The sequence below is a fragment of the Hesperophylax consimilis genome, chromosome 2 (assembly GCF_061612785.1).
Source record: "Hesperophylax consimilis isolate HC1 chromosome 2, BYU_Hcon_1.0, whole genome shotgun sequence".
Taxonomy (NCBI): domain Eukaryota; kingdom Metazoa; phylum Arthropoda; class Insecta; order Trichoptera; family Limnephilidae; genus Hesperophylax; species Hesperophylax consimilis.
In genome coordinates this window covers 9,168,127-9,187,460 of record NC_142837.1, presented here as the reverse complement: position 1 = coordinate 9,187,460, position 19,334 = coordinate 9,168,127, and the positions used below count along the sequence as shown (strand labels likewise).

The 19,334-nt window shown below is 35.7% G+C and overlaps 1 pseudogene across 1 annotated transcript in view; it reads right to left on the bottom strand.

Annotated features, from left to right (window-relative positions):
• Positions 1-2,318: 2,318 nt before the first annotated feature.
• Positions 2,319-19,334, bottom strand: part of LOC149425670 (uncharacterized) — a 55,123-nt pseudogene continuing 38,107 nt past the window's right edge. Inside the window, exon 7 of the transcript XR_016303418.1 lies at positions 2,319-19,296. The product of XR_016303418.1 is annotated as an uncharacterized LOC149425670 (transcript). The remainder of the gene's footprint in view (positions 19,297-19,334) is intronic.

Below are 19,334 nucleotides of genomic sequence, written 5' to 3'. Positions count from 1 at the left end.
ACGCACTTTTACGACTTTTTACCTCCCTACCTATTAGAGATAGAAGAAATTCTCAAAAAAGTTGTAGGTAATTTTATTTTCTACTATACTTGTTAAGCCACTTTAGCCGAAATTTGCATTGGAAATGAGATATTTGGGAAAAACTGGATTTTGGCGCGATTTCAGTCGGTTTTTTTCAGAATGGCGGCGCAAGCACAGGTGCGCCAAGGTCGGAAACTCAGATTTTACATCAGGGAATAATTTTATAAAACATATAAAAAAATTGGGACTACCGGAATAATTACGATCGTGAATCGCTAATTGCACTGGACTTACAGACAGACTTACAGACCGAAATGGCCTCAACCTATTCTCAAACTTTAAATGGGTGAGATCTCCTTCTTGTTCGAAGATGAAATAGGAGCTCGGATGGGAGTGCCAAGTGGGCCAATTTTGGTAAGCAGAACTGACGCTGTGGGGTGAACCAAACGTCTAGTTAAGGTGCCCAATGAACGCTCATCGGATACCATAAAAGGCGTTGGTCGCTCAGAACAGCAGGACGGTGGCCATGGAAGTCGGAATCCGCTAAGGAGTGTGTAACAACTCACCTGCCGAAGCAACCAGCCCTGAAAATGGATGGCGCTGTAGCGTTCACCCTATACTCGACCGTTGCAGGCAAGCGGGGCGTTCGTGCGGCTCCGGCCGTGCGATCGTTTTGAAGCCGCAACGAGTAGGATGGCCGCGGCGGTGTGCGCAAAAGGGTCTGTCACTTATAACTAGTATCCGGAATCGCGGTGGCTTTTTGAAGAATTCCAGGGCCGCTCATTATTAAAGGCAAAACAATTAAATTATCAATTGCATCTTTTATCAGGAGATTTTTCAATGTGGATGAGTGTTTCAGGCGAATAATTATTGCTTGTAAAATAATTGTTACCCTTTGTGCTATGCATAAAAAATCTTGTCTTAAAAACATTAGTTTACCAAAAATAATAATTAAATTATCGTTATTCAACGGGTTAAATTCGTTTTAAACATACTGTCCTTTTGCAGCTGCATATAGTATACATACTAGAGGTTTGGTCTGAAAAAATTCTCAATATAACATTATTTTTTAAAGAAATTAATTTTCATACGGGGAATAACTACATTTTTGTGCCTAAATATATACTGAATGTTTTGTGATATCGATTGTATTTTTTTGTGAAATACTAGCGCCTGCCCCGTATGCGTTGCTATACCATTCAAAGAAAGAGTGATAATCCCTACGTGCCCTTACCCACGCGTCCCCGTTCCACTTGAAGTGAAATAACACAAAAGTGCGCTATTTAATGTCATGATATTATTTTTATTCCCCTTCCCTTGTTACCCCTCCCCTTCTTTCCCTGGTTGTTTTGACACTAATCGCGCGCAACACTAATATTTAACAAAGTTTCATCACAATAGGATGAATGATATAGAAAAAAGGGAATTTTTATTAAAATTTCATAACGCAGAGCTCACCATTATTTACAGAAACCTTTCCTAGCATCCACACAACTGGCCAAAGTTTCGTTGCTATAGGAAGAATGGTGTAGGAAAAAAATTATACACACTTAATAACGCCAGAGCTCACTTTTATGTATAGAAACCTTCCCAGGCGTGTGCACAACAACTCGCCAAAGTTTCATCGCAATCAGATGAATAGTATACGAAATAAGGGAATTTTATACAAATTTCAAAACACCAGAGCTCACCATTATATATAGTAACCTTCTCTTGCATCCACACAATAACTCACCAAATTTTCTTTGCAATCGGATAGGAAACAATGGATTTTATGCACAAGTTTTATGTTGCCAGAATTCACTTTTAGTTACATAGAAACCTTTCCAGGTGTGTGAACAACAAAACGCCAAAGTTCAGACATCCAAACATACATTGATTTTTATTTATATAGAAAATATGAAATCAAGATTAAAATTAAATTTAAAAAATATTAATATAGACAATCCAGTTTCGTTGTTGATATCACTACATCACTATATAGGTGATTCAACTACGGTATACAAAATTTGAGTTTATGTGGAAAGGTTTATATCAAGGCTGCCCAACCTTTTTAACAGTTGGGCGAAATTGACGATTTTGAATACCTGACGGTTCCTATTTCCATGGGGGGGGGGGGGTTGTTAGAGAATTTCTATAAAACATAATTCCCCACAAAATTCAAAATGAGTGCTCCCCACAAAATATTTGAAATCCATGGGGGGGGGGTTGTTAAGGAACTTCGCTGAGAAAAAATTCCGCGCACCCAAAAACATCATATGTGTTTCCCACAACAATTTTTCGAATTCCATGGGGGGGGGTGGCTACAAGATTCCATTTCGGACGCAAAAAATATTATATCAAAAACCGGTGTATTTTTGTTTAAAAAGTAAGTTCAGCAGGTTAGATTTTTTCGTCGCTGATTCTCGTTCTGAGTAGCCTAAATAGCGATAAATCGCCTTCGTTGGCAACACTGGTGACCGCGCGCAAGCTGCATTGCTTGTTTTACCGCGGGCCCGCGATACTTTTTCATATTGGCGGATTGGCGGGTTTTTTGAAAATGGTTCACGCGGGCCACTTATAATTCGTTCGCGGGCCACAATGTGGCCCGCGGGCCTGGAGTTGGGCAGCCTTGGTTTATATCAATCACACTAAAATAATATTATATGGCCTTTCTTTGTCCTTTTTGTGGTAAAAATGACTTTACTTGACTTGTTAACACAGCACAAGGAAAGATGAAATCCAATACTTTTGTTTATCGTATCACGTAGGCAATCGATAGTAATAATTTCGTCTTTTTCTATTCAATGAACAAAATATGGGAAAGAAAAGAGACAATAGTATCGTTATGTCTTACTTTAAAACAAATATTTTTAAACGACAAGCCGATAGGAAATATTTCATTTTTTAGAAATTAGTTACGAATTATGGCCGCGTTATAATTACTACCTTAAAAACGCACCCAGTTTTCAGGTACTGCCGACTTCACAACCTTATAACAGTATCCCAAACAGTACATAATAAATAATAACATTTAGGAAGACGACACTCAAATCGAGAGCTGTGAGCTGGGTGATTCCTTCCAGAAAATTCTGGACTATTCCGACTCTGAACTTCCTCCTTTCTTGAAGTCTCTAATTGAGAACCTCAGTCGGTCTCCGTGTACCAATGATATCTTCATGGCCTATTCGGCCGCTGGTTCCATGACGAAGCTGAGCAAATATATGTTCTCCACACTTTTGGCGTCTGACGAGCTTATTAAGGTAACCAACGATTTTACTCATTGAGCTACTATTGCAACATTTTTTAATCATTGAAGGTAATATAAGAAATAATAATAATTCGAAGGTATACAAGATAACTGAGTAATTACACGAGGTAAAGTTAATCTACTATTATACTCGTAAAAACATGAAAAAATGAAGAAAATCCTTATTTTTGTGTAAAATTGTGGAAAAACAAGACAAATGGTTTGAAACAACGTAAATCGTCAAAAACCACTAAAAAATATCGAAGCACTATACATAAAATTGTTGTAAAACAAGAAGAATGGTTAAATTACACGAGGTAAAGTTAATCTACTATTATACTCGTAAAATTGCTATTGTAACATTTTTTCAATTTTTAGTTTTAAGAATGAAGTAGTTTTATGAGCTAACCCGCTATTTTAATCATAAACTTCTATTGTAGCAATTTTAAATGTTTAATGAAGTGAAATGACGACCGGTCGTGGCCGAGTTGACATCGCGTTCCCATCGGGTCCCACTCAGGCGTAGTGTGTTCAATTCCTCGGCTGGCTAAGTCCTCCATCACAACACAAGAAACATTTTCAGCTTACTGTGGTGGTAGTAGGAGATTTTAAAATGTTGTCAGGTTATTCGTAACCCGGGAATGTTTGTTTTTCTTTAAACAAAAAAAAAGTTACATGCTAACCTAATATTTACTCTGAATCTAGTATTGTATCATTTGTACCGTGCAATGAAGTAATATAATATACTTTTACTTATTACTGTCAGAAATCCAGGACAAGAACATCGTAAATATTTACTATACCCAGTGGCGTAGCTATAGCATTCACAAGATGGGGTTGCTCGATGGTGCAAATAATATTTTTGTATTTTCCTGGAATGTAATTAGGAGTTCCATTCTCTTTTTTATTTGCTATTTGCTATCTACCTTGTTTATATTTGTTTTTGTTATATTTCAGGTTGTAAGATTGAAGGCATCCCGTGCGAAGATTCCTCAGACGTACGGATCCCCTAGACGGTACAGCAGGTACGATCGTTTTAATACAGATCCATTGGGATGTGACACAGCCAAAAGTTCGCGTTCCGTAATACCATAGTTGCGTTCGTGAGTATTTAAACAACTCGAATAATAAGCGATGGGGTGTTCTAGTCCATCTATGGTTTGGATCAAAACTCCGCCTATCCCAGCCGAGCTGGCATCGCAATATATTGCAAAGGGTTTTGTGAAATCCGGGCAACTTAAAACCGGAGCTGAAGTTAAGGCTTTTTTTAAATCACCAAAGGCGGTCTCGGCTTCTTGGGACAACGCAAAGTTGCTGATACCGTTCTTGCAACCCGTGAGTCTTGTAAAAGTGGCGGCAATGCTTGAAAAGCCCTTTATAAATCTCCTGAAGTACCCACATAAACAAAGGAAGGCTCGTATTTGATTTCCGTTTTTGGGTACAGGGAAGTTCTGAATACTTTCTATTTTTATAGGGTCCGTACGAAGACCTTGAGAATCAATCATATAGCTAAGATATTTGAGCTCAGCTTTGCAGAACTCCGATTTTTTTATGTTTATGGTTAGACCTGCTAGACATGGCTTAATAATTTGAGATGAGACTGTAAATCTTCCGACACCAAGATTAGGTCGTCTAAGTAGCAGAAAGCATTTTCGTCAAATTCAGGTCCGAAAAAGGCGTCAGCTAGTCTTTGGAGCTCGCTTGGTGCGTTTTTGAGTCCTAGGAACTACGAATGCCGTCTTCTGAGAGAAGTCATTATCCAAGGCAATCTGCCAGAACGCCTTGGAGAGGTCAATGGACGAGACGTACCTTGCCCCGCCAAGCTTATCCAGGATCCTTGATATATATGGCAAGGGATAGGAATCGCGAATTGTTACGTCATTATTTTTCCGCGAGTCCTAACAAAAACGACCCGTACCGTCTTTTTTAGTTAAAATCAATACCGGACTAGACCAAGGAGAACGCAAGGGACGGATAACTACTAATTTCAACATCTCATCCACTTCTGCTTCGAGCTGTTTCTGTCTAGCGGGCGACAAAGGGTAATACTTCTGTTTTATTGGAGGACCTGTGGTAATAATTTTATGTTTTACAAGATGAGTTTTACCTAAGCCTTTTTTCTCAAAAGAAATCGATTCAAAATTTTTTATTATTTCTAATAGACTTCTATTTTCCGTAGGAGTCAACGATGAGGCTGGCCGGATTGCCCTTGCCTCATTAATTTGTCCTGCCCGTGTTGGGCCGGGCACTCCTGAAAACAGTTCCGGCGCCATTTGGAACTGCTTCCAAAAGTTCACCCCCAAAATGTAATCAGGCGACAAAGACGGAATGACGTAAAAAAGAATGTCCTGAGTGATTCCCTTGTACGTCACTGGCAACGTCACTGCCCCTAGCACATTTTGTCTTGTACCGTCTGCTGATGAGACATTAAAATCTACTTTTACTAAATTAATTCCTAGATTTAGAAAATATTTATAAGAATCCCCCCCTATACAAGATAGAGAAGCGCCACTGTCAAGTAGCCCTGCAGGTTTTATTAACATTACAAATTTCGGCGTACGGTCGATTATCTCCTTCTATCTCAGAATTCTGTGGCAGTGGGCCCACTGCGTTAGAATCGGAGACAGAAAGAAACTGTCTAACCAGTCGGAGCCAACCCCGCCACTCACGCTTCCCTTGCGCATGGGAAGGTGCGTGTCTAGAGCGACTCCATCCTAGTTTTCCGCATCCTTGTTTGTATTATTGTTACTATTGTTTCCAAGAGACCCTACTTTGGAAGTATAACTGTCGGAAGCTTTCTTCCTACAGTCCGACATTTTGTGACCCAATTTCTTGCAATAGTTACAAATAATCCTATTGTTTAAAGGAGCTTGAGGTGCATGGCCGGTCTTTTTTTGTTTATAATTAGTAGAAGATCCCTGTTGGTACTGTTTTGCAGGATTTGTATTATGACCAGCTTGGTTGTTATTTGTCGATCGGTCATAATATCTATTATTATATAAAGGAGGATCTTGATTGTTCATAAACTTATTATTATTAGAATATTTATTGTAATGTTCATCATTTGGAAAGACCTTGCTTGCGTAAGAAGACGAAGGAGTAGGTTGCTTTACTGTATCGGATGTTGAGAATGATTCGAATTTTTTTGTCGCATCATTCAACTCTTCGAAGGTATTTATTTCCCGAGATGCGAGTAAGGTGGTGTACATAGGTAACAAGGCTCTCATTGCTAATTGGAGCAACTCACTATCCGATAATTTAGAGTCGAGCATATTATTATGCGCCAGAGAGTAATTTCAGGTTAGGTCGGGAGTACAAATGGACCTAAACCATAATAGAGCCAGGCCTTCTAAAATATCCGGAAAACACCTAACAATATCTTTATGTTTGACGTTCCTTGTACTACATTTCTCATCGATTTGTTGAATAAATTTCCGAACACAAGTTGAACCGTTGAATTTTATATTCCAATTATTAATAGTGACTGTTGGAGCATGCGATGCGTTATAAACGATCTTAGTATATTTAATGACCTTGGTACTGGAGTCATTGTCCTCATCTGTATTTGTATCGTTTTCAACTTGTCTTACGATTTGAGCTACTTTTAAGGATTTATTATGGTTTCTAGCCTGAAGACGCATTTCTTCTAACATGTTAGCCGATATTAAGTTCCTTGTAGTTAATTCCATACTTAAATCATCCTTTGATTTCCCGTTGACGTTCTTTATTGGCCCGGACATGATGACAGTTATGCGCGGGGATGGAAAAAAAATTCTTAAAAAAAAAAATTTGACAACCCTGATTTTTGAAAAAAAAAAAAATTATAAATATTATAAGTTGAATAAACTTTCAACTTTGTGGCAACCCTGATTTATTTGAAAAAGAAATTTGTTTATTTTTTATTGATTTGAGACAACCTTGATTTCAATTTAAAAACAAAATTTTAGCGGCAACCCTGCCCTTATGTTTTTAATAATTACAAAGATAATTCACATCTCTAAAGTATACAAATAATTTAGAATTTAATGACGTAGCTTTTGGTAATCAATATTAAAAAGAAAAATAATATGTACCGATTTATCCAAAGTATTTAGATTCCAAACCCGTTTTTAATATGTAAGTAAGTAGACCGCATGCTACTTCGTCTATAAACAAATTTGACATTTGAAGGTAAACAACCGACGATAAAATATTTGTGACAGCTGTCAGCTGTTATTAAAATACATTTCGTGTCACGTAAGTATTTAAAAGTACGAAATGATCATGTATCATAAAAATGATCATTTAATACAAACAGTCATTTGTAATTACTTAATAATCAAGTTTACTTGCATGCATTGATTTCAACACGTCAGATAAAAACGTACAGTTTGACAAGCGGTTGAGGCAATGATGTGGGTACTTATTTGAACTAGAAACAAATTGTTTGTTTTAATGATGTTCAAATAACAAAAATTTAAATTATTATTAACCTTGTGTAGGTATTTAAGCACATAATTTAATTATCATGTGTAAAATATTTTATAGTAAAAACACAACACTTGATTTTGATCAAAGATAAGCTTGGACGAGATAATTATCATAGATAATTTGCTAGCTAAATAGTAATCGCTGTTGATTGGTTTCAAATAAAGCAGTACATAATACACTGTCTACAACCGTTATGTATTTTCTGAGCATTATTTATAATGTCAATGATAAATAAATTGAGGTTATGGACATCACAACAGCAAAGTGATGGTGACACTTTATGAAGTTGATGGATGCTAGTACATGGAATTTCAACATAATATTTTGTAACAAGCAGATCTACCTGTGAATAAGTTATTACAAGACCAAACCATTGGAGCGCCATCTGATACGTTGTCCTTTGGGATCCCAATTTTCTATAATATTACACATTTTAGAACCGTTGTCCATTGGGATCAGTTGCGCTACGAGATTCAAGGAATTGACAGTACGCACTGGAAATTTGGTCAATGCCTTCGAATTATTTTAAATCAGAGCCGCTGTAATTAAAATACAAAAATTCATACCCACATACCAGTTAAAATATGATTTTTTTTAAATAGGCAAATTACAAAATTATAATGAAAATTGGAGTCGAGATCAGACTTAGAAGAGATGAGACCTTAAAAAGATGGGAGGCAATTTAAGATAAGGCTTGATGGAAGATAGGTTTGATTATTTGTTTAGAGAGGTACAACCAAAAAATATGTGATCTGAAGTTCCGACTTCTAGACTACAGAATGTATAATCTGGGGAGTCAAGGGCGTAAATTTTAAAAATATGGGAAGGATCGGAACAATGTCCGGTCCTTATTCGAATAAGTGAAGAAATATCTTTTTTGGAAAAATAGGGTAATTGTTGAAACCACGGTTTTTATGGAATAGTCCTTTGTATTGAGGCATAGCAGGCTCCCTTGGATTGACTAGCAATGTGCAAATAATCTGCCCAAATATTGCGGGATCAAACTTTGATAATGGAAAAAATGTCAGATAGGGGAATGTGGTTTACCAGGGTAACAACAGGGTTGGACGCTCCTTGTTTTTCCAATGAATCCCCAATATCATTTCCCATGATGCTTAGATGTCCAGGAATCCAAATCAGAGTTACAGTTTTTCCAGAGCTTTGAATGGAGGCTATCATCACTCGAGTAAGGCATATAAAGTGATCATCACGATGAAGAAGAGGACTGAATTTAAGTTTCTGGAAGGAACTGAGAGAGTCAGAGAGAACGAGGGAATGTTCAAAATTATTTTTGATTCCATTATTGCAATGCACTCGGCTGAAAATATTGAAAATTAATATGAAATTGAATGAAATATTCTGTTATTAGAATTATTGTGGTAAACGTTAATTAATACCTATACCACAATTAGGAGAGTCGGTAGATTTGGATCCATCAGTAAATAAAATAGATGAGTTGGGAAATTTAGATGAAATAATGGCATTGAACATATTATTGACAGTACGGGCCGGAAGATTGGAATGACTTTTAAGGATTTAAGGACAATAAAAACTCTTCATTCAGACCTTAGAGACAAACGATTGGAATAAAATAAATCAAATGGAATATGACAAAAAAGCTGACAAGATGATATTAAACATTAAAAAATCCATTGAGGAAGTAGTTCCAGAACAGAAGATACGTAAAGGAAATAATTATAAATGGTTCACAAAAGAACTACGCACAATGCAGCACGATAGAGATACATTTTACAAGAGAGCACGCCTTACTAATAGTACTATGGATTGGAATAAGTACAAAAAAATGAGAAATTAATACTCTAAAGACATAAAAAGAACGCATAATGTGTACATAAAAAATAAAATAAACTCGGAAGAAGGGGATCCCAAAAAAAATTGGAAAAGCATTAAACAATTAGTACATGGCGATAACAAAAACGACATAAAAATAGTAAACTTCCCAAAAGATATAAACCAAGAAAACATGGCTAATAGCTTTAATAAATATTTTATAGAAAGCATCAATCAAATTAACAAATTAATACCTAACATTGTTTTCAACCCCACAAATGATAATAACAACTCAAACAAAGAATTATTGGTCTTCAGAAAAATAACTGCAGAATATTTATTTAACATTTTAAATAAAATTAAATCAAAAAATAGTTCAGATGGATTAACTATTAGTTTGATAAAAGATGCTTTTCCAGTAATTGGATCTACTCTATTAAATATTATTAATCAGACAATTAAGAGGGAAAATTTCCACAGTCATGGAAACTATCTACCACTATACCGGTCCCAAAGGTTAAAAATACCAGAAAATGTGAAGAATTTCGACAAATAAATTTCACCTTACCGAAATATGAACAGATACTTGAAGTGATAATAAAAGAACAAATATTGCAATACTTAGATGAACACAATATTTTATACCAAGAACAATCGGGATTCAGATCTAATAATTCTTGTGAAACAGCGTTAAATATAATCATTGAAGAATGGAAAGAAGGAATGAATAGTAATAAATTTATCTTAGCAATATTCTTGGATTTTCAAAGGGCATTCGAAACCATGGATCGAGAAATGTTGATAAGAAAGCTTAAAGAAATTGGTTTCTCAACTCTAGCCACTAAATTAAAAAAAGAGTATTTGAAAGACCGAATACAGGTAACAAAAATTAATAATCAATTTTCAAAACCAATGGAAAATAAATTAGGAGTACCACAGGGATCAGTCCTTGGACCTCTATATTAATGACATGGTGAAAATATTTTGATTCAAAATGCAAAGTACGACTATTTGCCGATAGTCGTACTTTATGATACACTTATATATATATAAGTGTATCATAATTGGAAAAAAAAAGTGTATGTATAATTGGAAAAAACTATGAAAAACTAATACATATTTTAAATAATTAACTAGATAATGTATCAAGATGGTTAAAAATAAATAAGCTTAAATTAAATACAAAAAAAAACAAAATGTATGGTAATTGGTTATAAGAAGACATCCAGTGAAAGCTAAATCAAAATTGATGGTGAAATTATTGAAAATGTTACCGATATAAAATACTTAGGAGTTATAATAGATTCCAAACTCAACTTTAACAAACATGCTGAATATACTCAAAAGAAAATTGGAAAAAAGATATCTTTTTTGGGAAGAATTCGCCAAAAACTGTCCAAAAAAACTGCAATCACCATTTATAACTCAATTATTGCTCCACATTTTAATTACTGCTCAACTATCCTTTTCCTGTGTAACGACCGAGAGCAAAATAAATTTCAAATTCTCCAAAATAGGGCAATGAGAACAATACTCAGACGAAATAGATATTCAAAAGTAAATAAAATGTTAAACGAACTAAATTGGCTAACGGTGAAACAGATGTTGACCTTGAACACGATGATATTTTTACACAAAATAGTAAACAACCTGTTACCCAAATATTTTTCAAATAAAATTGTATACAACAAGGACATACACAAACATAAAACTAGGACGTGCAATGAAATCAGGCTACCAAAGAAGGACAAAGCGAATACCCAGAATAGTATATTATATATTATATAAAGGGATGAAATACTATAACGCACTGCCGGAAAACCTTAAGTCTGCCCCAATTGAAAAGTTCAAGATGTTGTTTAGGAGCCACATCAAGCAAGAAAAAAACATAGTATTTTTATATGAAACAAATTAATTAGTCATTTGTAAACTTAAGGGCCATCTCAAAACATTTTTCGAAACTTTATGCCGATAGATGGTGTTATTTTCAATATCGTCTAATAAAACACTTTTAACACGTTATGCTTTATAATATTGAGATGAATTATTGGTTTGCGAACGTATATAAGTAATATTAATCTGTATAAATTTTTTATGGTACCTATAATTACATAATCGTAGAAAACGGCTGAAAAATACACAATTTCATTGCAAAAAATACGTACAAATGACATTTCACGCAGCTCCGCGCGCGTTGGTACAGGAAATTTTTATTTACCCAACCAAAACCATTTGCGAAAAAGACTCCATTTCAAAAAATTTACGATGTTTCGCATGAGTATGAAAGAGACACGAGATAGAGGTTTGTTCAATTCACTAAACTAAATCAATGCCTGGGAAGATTAAATAATTTATAAAAGGAGCCGGCTAGGAACAACGGTATGTGTGCCGGGAGCTGGCGTTAACTGGACCTTTTTTTCAAAGGCCGCTTTTGCTAAATGGACATAATCATACCAAGCGATGTAGGTATATACCTACATAGTAACCATGTATTCGCGCGGTTGCTTGCTCACAAATATTTCGCGAATAAGTCAAAAGGTTACACTTTTTCTTACATTTCTATGGGGCGCATTCATCAAACCAACGAAGTGGTTAGAATTGCCAGACGGAGAAACAAATTTGTCATATGCACAAGTCAGAAAGGGCTCTCGTAACCAGTGGCGGCCAGCTAATATGTGCTCCCGAGCGCCGAACAACCAACAAGATTTCCGACATGGCTAATCACAATACGAAACTCGGTTCGTTTATAATATCTCATTCAAAAGGTACCTACTTATTAGGCGCGCTTAACTTGCAGACCGACTTTGACTTGTGCCTATGTTCGTAGCAGTTCGTTTTCGATTGCGATCCAAAATTTAACTGCTTTGTCGCATATTCTGTGGAACAGTCGAAAGCGTGGATACTATTCTTTGCAAATAATACCTTATCATGGACGGCGTTCGGGGTTTTACCACCACATCAGAAGGAACGGTTTATTCAGTAGAAAGTTAAACTAAAACGCGTATGTTTTATATTATTGTCGATATCGTGGTTTCAATTTACCATCTGCTATTTTTCAGCGAATGTTCCGCTTCTTCGATACAAGCATACATGATAAAACTTGTCATTAAGAGATGAGTGATGGTCAGATTACTCATTATCAGTTTAGTCAGTACTCGCCGTTGCCGGGTACGGGCATTATCTGTTGAATTTAAAACTTTTCTTACTCTGCGAAAGTTTTGATATTTAATTGCAGGTTATATCGATCTTGTATATCAATTATTAATAAGGCATATCAATTGCAGGTTGTACTAATTTATGATTACTTTTGTGTTTGTTCAAAGTATAAATTAAGAATGAGTTTGAATGTGGAATACATTAAAAACAATAGGTCGAGTTTTGAAAACAAAGTGATAATAAAAAAAATGCCGTTCCACCTAAAACCTGAACTGGTAATAAAACAAGAGTGAAAATCTGGATCGAAGAAGTTTACTCGATCATTTAACAAAACATTGTATAACAAAGCTTCGTAGCTCTGTGCATGTGATCAATTCAATAGTTTATTTTGTTTTCCGTGTTTAATTTACGATGTTATAGGTATCTACCTTTATTTAATTTATTTTATGACTTAATGTTTTAATCCAGTGAACCCCCACATATTTTGACCACCGGCCGCCACTGCTCGTAACATCATAACATCATCTCGCATATAAATAATATAGGCATTGTTTTGAAATCAGCTCGCCACGTGCGTCGTAATATATGAGTGTCCACAAAGACGATGCCTACAGTGTGCATATGAAGTCGCCTTTTCACATTAAAAAACTTTTTGTATTTTGTAAATGGGTATATTTTATGTTCACAAATGACAAACATGTCATGTTAATAATAGTAAATCCTTTATAGGGCAGAAAGGTGATTGAAAAAAAAAACTTTTTGTACAAATATCTTATACACGGTGTCCATAAACTAGTTGTAAAACTTCCATCACAGTAAGCGGAAAGCGTTGCCTGGGTCGTGATGGAGGAATTAGCCAGCTGTGGAATTGAACTCACGATGCCTGGCGGGAACGACGATAGTAAAAGATTTTTTATTTACTTATTTATTTATTTTTTATTCTTTTCACATATTCTGTCCATATTTCTTTTTTTTGTAAGATCCTTTTTCTTTCAATGTTTGTTTTAATATTTTGTCCGATAGCTTGAATTGGTCTACTTTGTCCAATTAATTCATCATCTTTCTCACAGAGAAGCAGTCCTGGATTTATCCTCCTGGGTCTCGTCATTCGAACACTTGTTTTCTTTATTTCCGCGACAGTGTTTGTGGGAACTAAAAGATATAATATAAAGGCATTAAAGGAGTATAATTTTTGAGCAACATTAAATATGAATCACCCTATACCAAACGAGCGACATGGGTCATAAAATAACAAGCGTGATGGTTAGTTAGTTAGGTAGGTACCGAGAAAATATTTAAAAAATAATAAAATATTTTGAAATAATTTCATAATACTTACCTGTATTCCGATTCGCCGTGCTGACGTTTCATCCCGTTCGCACTTAGTCTTGGATTCACTCTTTTCCCGGAATACTGATGATTCTTATAAAGGGCACGCCTCATTTTTATGGAATAACAATGCTGTACAAAATCGAAAAAAGTCACTTCAAACCGCGGCAGACAATGACTGTAGAATGAATGAATGAGAGAATGTGAATTGGCGGGCGTCTAGCTAGTGATAGTTACAGATTTAAGAAAGTTCTAAATAATTACAACCGCTCTCACTATAATTATTATACAGTTTATTTTGCCTTTTTTACTGCGTGCCAAAACCGCAAATGTTCCTTGCGACGAGTAATACTGGAACATTCGTAAAAAAGCAAAACGAACATTCTATCAGAATAACAAATCAAGCCGCGCAAATTGACATTTTTACTACAAATTTACTGACCACTTTAACACCGTAGGAATGGGCTAATAGCGTGCACGTGAAACATATGGCTCGCACATATGTTTGTCTCCTTCTAACACGGATTCGGGCATTTCGGCTGGCGGTGCCCGCATAAAATAATTACTTTTGTTAATTTAATTACTTGGTTATTATAAGTGATAGAACAGTGAAATTTTCGTTCGCGATAAACTCATTACGAGTATTATTTTTCGGTACTAAAATAAATAAAATATTATCTGTAGTTTTCAAATGTGGCTGAAAAATAGATTGTATGGGAATTGTCACATCTGTTTCACCTTAAATGTAAAAATTACTTAAATTAAATCAATAAATAAATAAATAAGAACTCAATAACTTTTACTTGTGGTGGAATAGTGACATGCAGATATATGTGAAGATAGTATGTGTATATGTTATACAGTAAGGGGAAAAATACGTTGCCTTGTGGTAAACCCTTCCAAATAGACCTACTTTGAGGAGAAATATCTGGTTGCTCAATGATTTTTTTTCCATCCATTGGACAAATATAGGGGGAAGGCCAAGGCCTAAAAGATCCTTTTTCAAGATTGGGATGGAAAAATTATCAAAGGCGCCTTCTATATCTATAGAGACGGCAAGACAAACTTCCTGTTTAGAAATGGATACATTAATATCAGTGCTGATGATGGCAAGGTTATCTTGAGTTAGCAGTCTTTTTTCCGTAAATCCAAATTGAGATGGAGAGAGAAGCTGTTTACTCTCGACACAAAATTCTAACCGGTTTTTAATTAATTTTTCATAAAGTTTACTGAGGGTGGATGAAAGAGAGATTGGCCTGTAGTTGGATCCAGAACTTGGTGATTTGTTTGTTTTAAAAATTGGGATGATTATTTGTGAACTCCAATCATCAGGCATTATGCCAGTCTTTAAGATGTTCAAGAAGTGGTTTAGAACATTGTCATGACTACTTTTGATTATGCTGTAAGGTATACAATCTCCGCCTGGAGATGAGTCCTGGACTGTTGATAAACAATTTGTTAGCTCAACTACAGAATGGGGGGCAATTTTGTCCAAGAATTCATCTATCTATTTAGAATGAGACGTTCGATGAGATAGTGAACTTAAGGAGGATCGAAATCTTTGGATCAGAGGCCAAACTTCCGAAATTGGAGTATTCGGAGATACTGAACTGCAGAAGTTGTACCACCCGGATCTTTTTTTGACCTCAACTCCTTTTTGTCATTGGATTCGGCATTTTTGTATATAAGATAGTTCTCCATTGTCATATTGTAACGATAGGAAAGATATTTAGCTTTACGAATTCCTACTACCTTGGAATATTCCTCATCCCACCAGGAAGTTGGAGGGAGTTGTTTGAGAGATTTATTTTTAGAGGGAGGATTTGATATATTCATTGCAGTTATGAGCATTGATTTGAAGTTATTATAGTCATCTTTGACGGAAAATATATCGTTGGCGGGTTAATTTAGTAGGAACTTGTCCATGTGATAGTTAAATTCATCCCATTTGGTGTGTTTCATTTTAATTTTTGTCGAAATATGAGACTTGTTTGATTGGCAAGAAGATTGATAAGTAATGGTGATCGGGAAATGATCACTGGGGCAAGGGTCGGGGGACACCACCCACGAGGAGAGAGAAGCCAGACTAGTAGAGCATATCGAGAGATCCACTGCACTGGGGTCTGTGCTGGGGTGTGAGATCCGTCATTCAAAAGGAAAAGGTTGGATTCATCTAGGAAATCCATCACACTTCGACCATCTCGGTTGGAGAAAGCAGAACCCCAGACGGGGGAATGGGCATTAAAATCGCCTAATATAAAGAAAGGAGGGCTTAGTTGATTTACAATTTACAATTTGCAACCAAATTTGTTTATTGAAGCGGGCTGTTGGGGGAAGATAGACTGAAATAAAGGATTTGTCCTTTATTTTAGCTGCAATCATTTGGAATTCAACATTGGGGGATTTGATATTATTTATTCTGGAAAATAATCATCGCGGAGACAGGAATACCCTCCTACATCAAAGTGGGTGGATGGAGTAAATCATGTCTCCGAGATAGCAGCCAAAGAAATATGGTTTGAATTTAATATGTTAAGGAGATCAGATTTGTTAAAAATAGCACTTCGGCTATTCTACTGAAGTATACTGACATCCTGAAGAGTCATTTTAAATAAATGATTTTAATGTGGAAATAATAGAAGCAGCGTTGAACGGTAGATTAGTTTGAGAAGAAATTAGGTCGATCAGAAGCATAATAAGAGTTTGGATAAATGAAGAATTGTCTTTGAGTTTTCAGAAAGTTTTATAGAGTTCATTGAGGACGGATTATAATTGTTTGCACACCCATTTGTGGCATTTGAAAGCGATGAACCATTGGGATTTAAGAGCAGTGATTTGTGTTGTTGCTGATCGTATCCAGAAGCCGGTTTAGAGATTGGTTTTTTGCATGTGAATTGAGTTGAACGAGATGTTGTTGTAGAGGAGGGAAGAGAGTTGGATGAGGAGTTGCTGGATAAAGTGACAATTCTCTTATATTGCTCCCAAGATATTCAGTTTAACTCAATATTCAGAACTGGCTCTGGTAAAGGGAAGGAACTATTTCAAAGAATGTCTCGTGTCATTAAATTAAATTAACTGCTCTTTTATTCCATTCTAATTCTATTTTGTGAAAATTGTGGAAAAAAACTTGTATAGTGAATAAAGAAAAACTCTAATAAAATATATCGGAAAGATTAAAAACCATTCATATTAATTACAAAAAAATGTTTGACACCACTGATATGTGTCTTGTTCTTAAAGAGTCGCTCTAGAATTTCTTGAGAAAATATTGCAACAATAATTGTTGACTCTAATATTTCAAATCGTAATTCAAACAAGAATCTATACTTATTATTATTATTGGTGAATAATAATATATCTTTCTATAAAATATGTATATCTCTTAGTTTATATTCAATCATGTAGTATATATAATATATCTAAATAGGTCGGTGGCCGAGTTGACATCGCGCTTGGGTCCCACCCAGGCGTACCGTGTTCAATTCCTCGGCTGGCTAAGTCCTCCATCACAACACAAGCAACATTTTCCGCTTTCTGTTGTGGTAGTAGGAGATTTTCAAATATTGTCAGGTTATTCGTAACCCGGGAATATTTGTCTTTCTTTTAAAAAAAAATGTATCTATACTTATTTTTCCTTAAATATGTTTTCTTTTTTTTCACCTCTATTTTTCTCTCTCTCTTATTTCTTATGTGTTATTACATCTATTATATTTTGTTTTAGAACATGCTATTAACATTGTAATTTAAAGCATTGTGACTACTATAATACGGGTATGAGCCTAGTATGGTAGCCTAATATGTAATCATTTAAATTTTATGAATAAAAACAATTTTTAAAAAGCCTCAGTAAGACAAGTTCTGAGAGGCCATAGAAATTTTAATATTTTTTGGCGAGATTTTTCTGGGCAAGAAGTGTTGATAGCTGTATGTGAACCTGAGCAGTTAAAACATTTGGGTGAGGAGGAAGAAGGAAATTGGTCAGCTGCGTGGTTTTCTCCACATTTAAAACGTCTCGTTTGAGATCTGCATGCAGCTTTGGTGTGACCAAAACGGAAGTAATTGAAACATTGAGTGGTGGGATACGTATACATTTCAACTCGTAATGAGTTGAAGAATAAATATTTATGGGAGGGAAGACATTGACCTTCAAATGTGATAAAGACAGATTGGGAGGGCTTCCAGGAAATTATACCCTCAGAGGAGTCCTTGTAATTTAGCCTTCTGGCTTTTATGCAATTGACATTGTGTTGGGGGGTTTAAAGTGAAGACAGAATTTCTGCGATCGACAGATCCGTCGAGATACCTCTGACCAGGCTCATGCGAGTGACAGTAAAAGTAGGATATATGCCTTGAACTTTGAATTAGATGAAAGGAATATGATTTGATGAAACTGTTGGCAGCTGACCTTGGAGAGGAATTCGCCGGAGATTCGGAAGCGACCCTCGGCTTTTACACCTCCAGGCTTGATTGAAAGGTTCATGCAGTTTGATAGGAATTTACCAAATTCAAGAGGGTGGATGGTTTTTCCTTGCTCAGTTTTTCGGGTTTATACTATGAATGGGCCAAGGGAATGATGAGAATAAAAGTTTGTGGAGGATGTTGAGAAAATGCTGGTGGAGACTGTGAAGTCAAAGGCGAGTCAAGTTTTATTGGGGAAGAGGGCGTAAATTTCCTATTTTGGTAGAAGTCAAAATGGCAGAATGACTGTCAGAAATTTCCACATTTTCCCCGTCTGGGGGGTCCGGAGGGGGATCAAGGAGCTTTGTAGGGGGTCCAGGAGAGAAATCTTTCTCCATTATTCACAACAGTAAACAACTACAACAATAGTATGAAAAATGATAGACGTAAAAAAAAATTTATAAATATCTGAAACTTAGCAGCGAAAAGTGACTCCTGGAAGATCAGGAGGGAGAAGAAACCTCAAGGCACAAACACTATACTTTTGTTTTGTCAGAAAACAAAAAAGAATGGTACAAAATTATTTTTATATAGAGTAAAACAAAACAACTGATGACAGTCAAATGTTATTGTTGCCAGTTCAAAAATTGCATCTTTGTCTTTGTATTTAGACTCCTTATTTAAGCCCCCGCATTCCCAATTCCTACCGATTTATAACAAGTTTCTCGTTAACTCTTTAAGTTTTTATGTTCCAAAAAAAAAAAGAATATATACATCCCGCTACGGGATGGAATATATACAACACGAGTGGAATAGTTCGTTGCGAGGGTGCAAAGCTTATAGAATCTAGCGAGTGCCTCCTCTTGTTCCTTGGGGCAACCACCCAAAGTACTGTCCACGAGCTGGAAATAAATAACAAAACATTTTAAATCCGCACGGA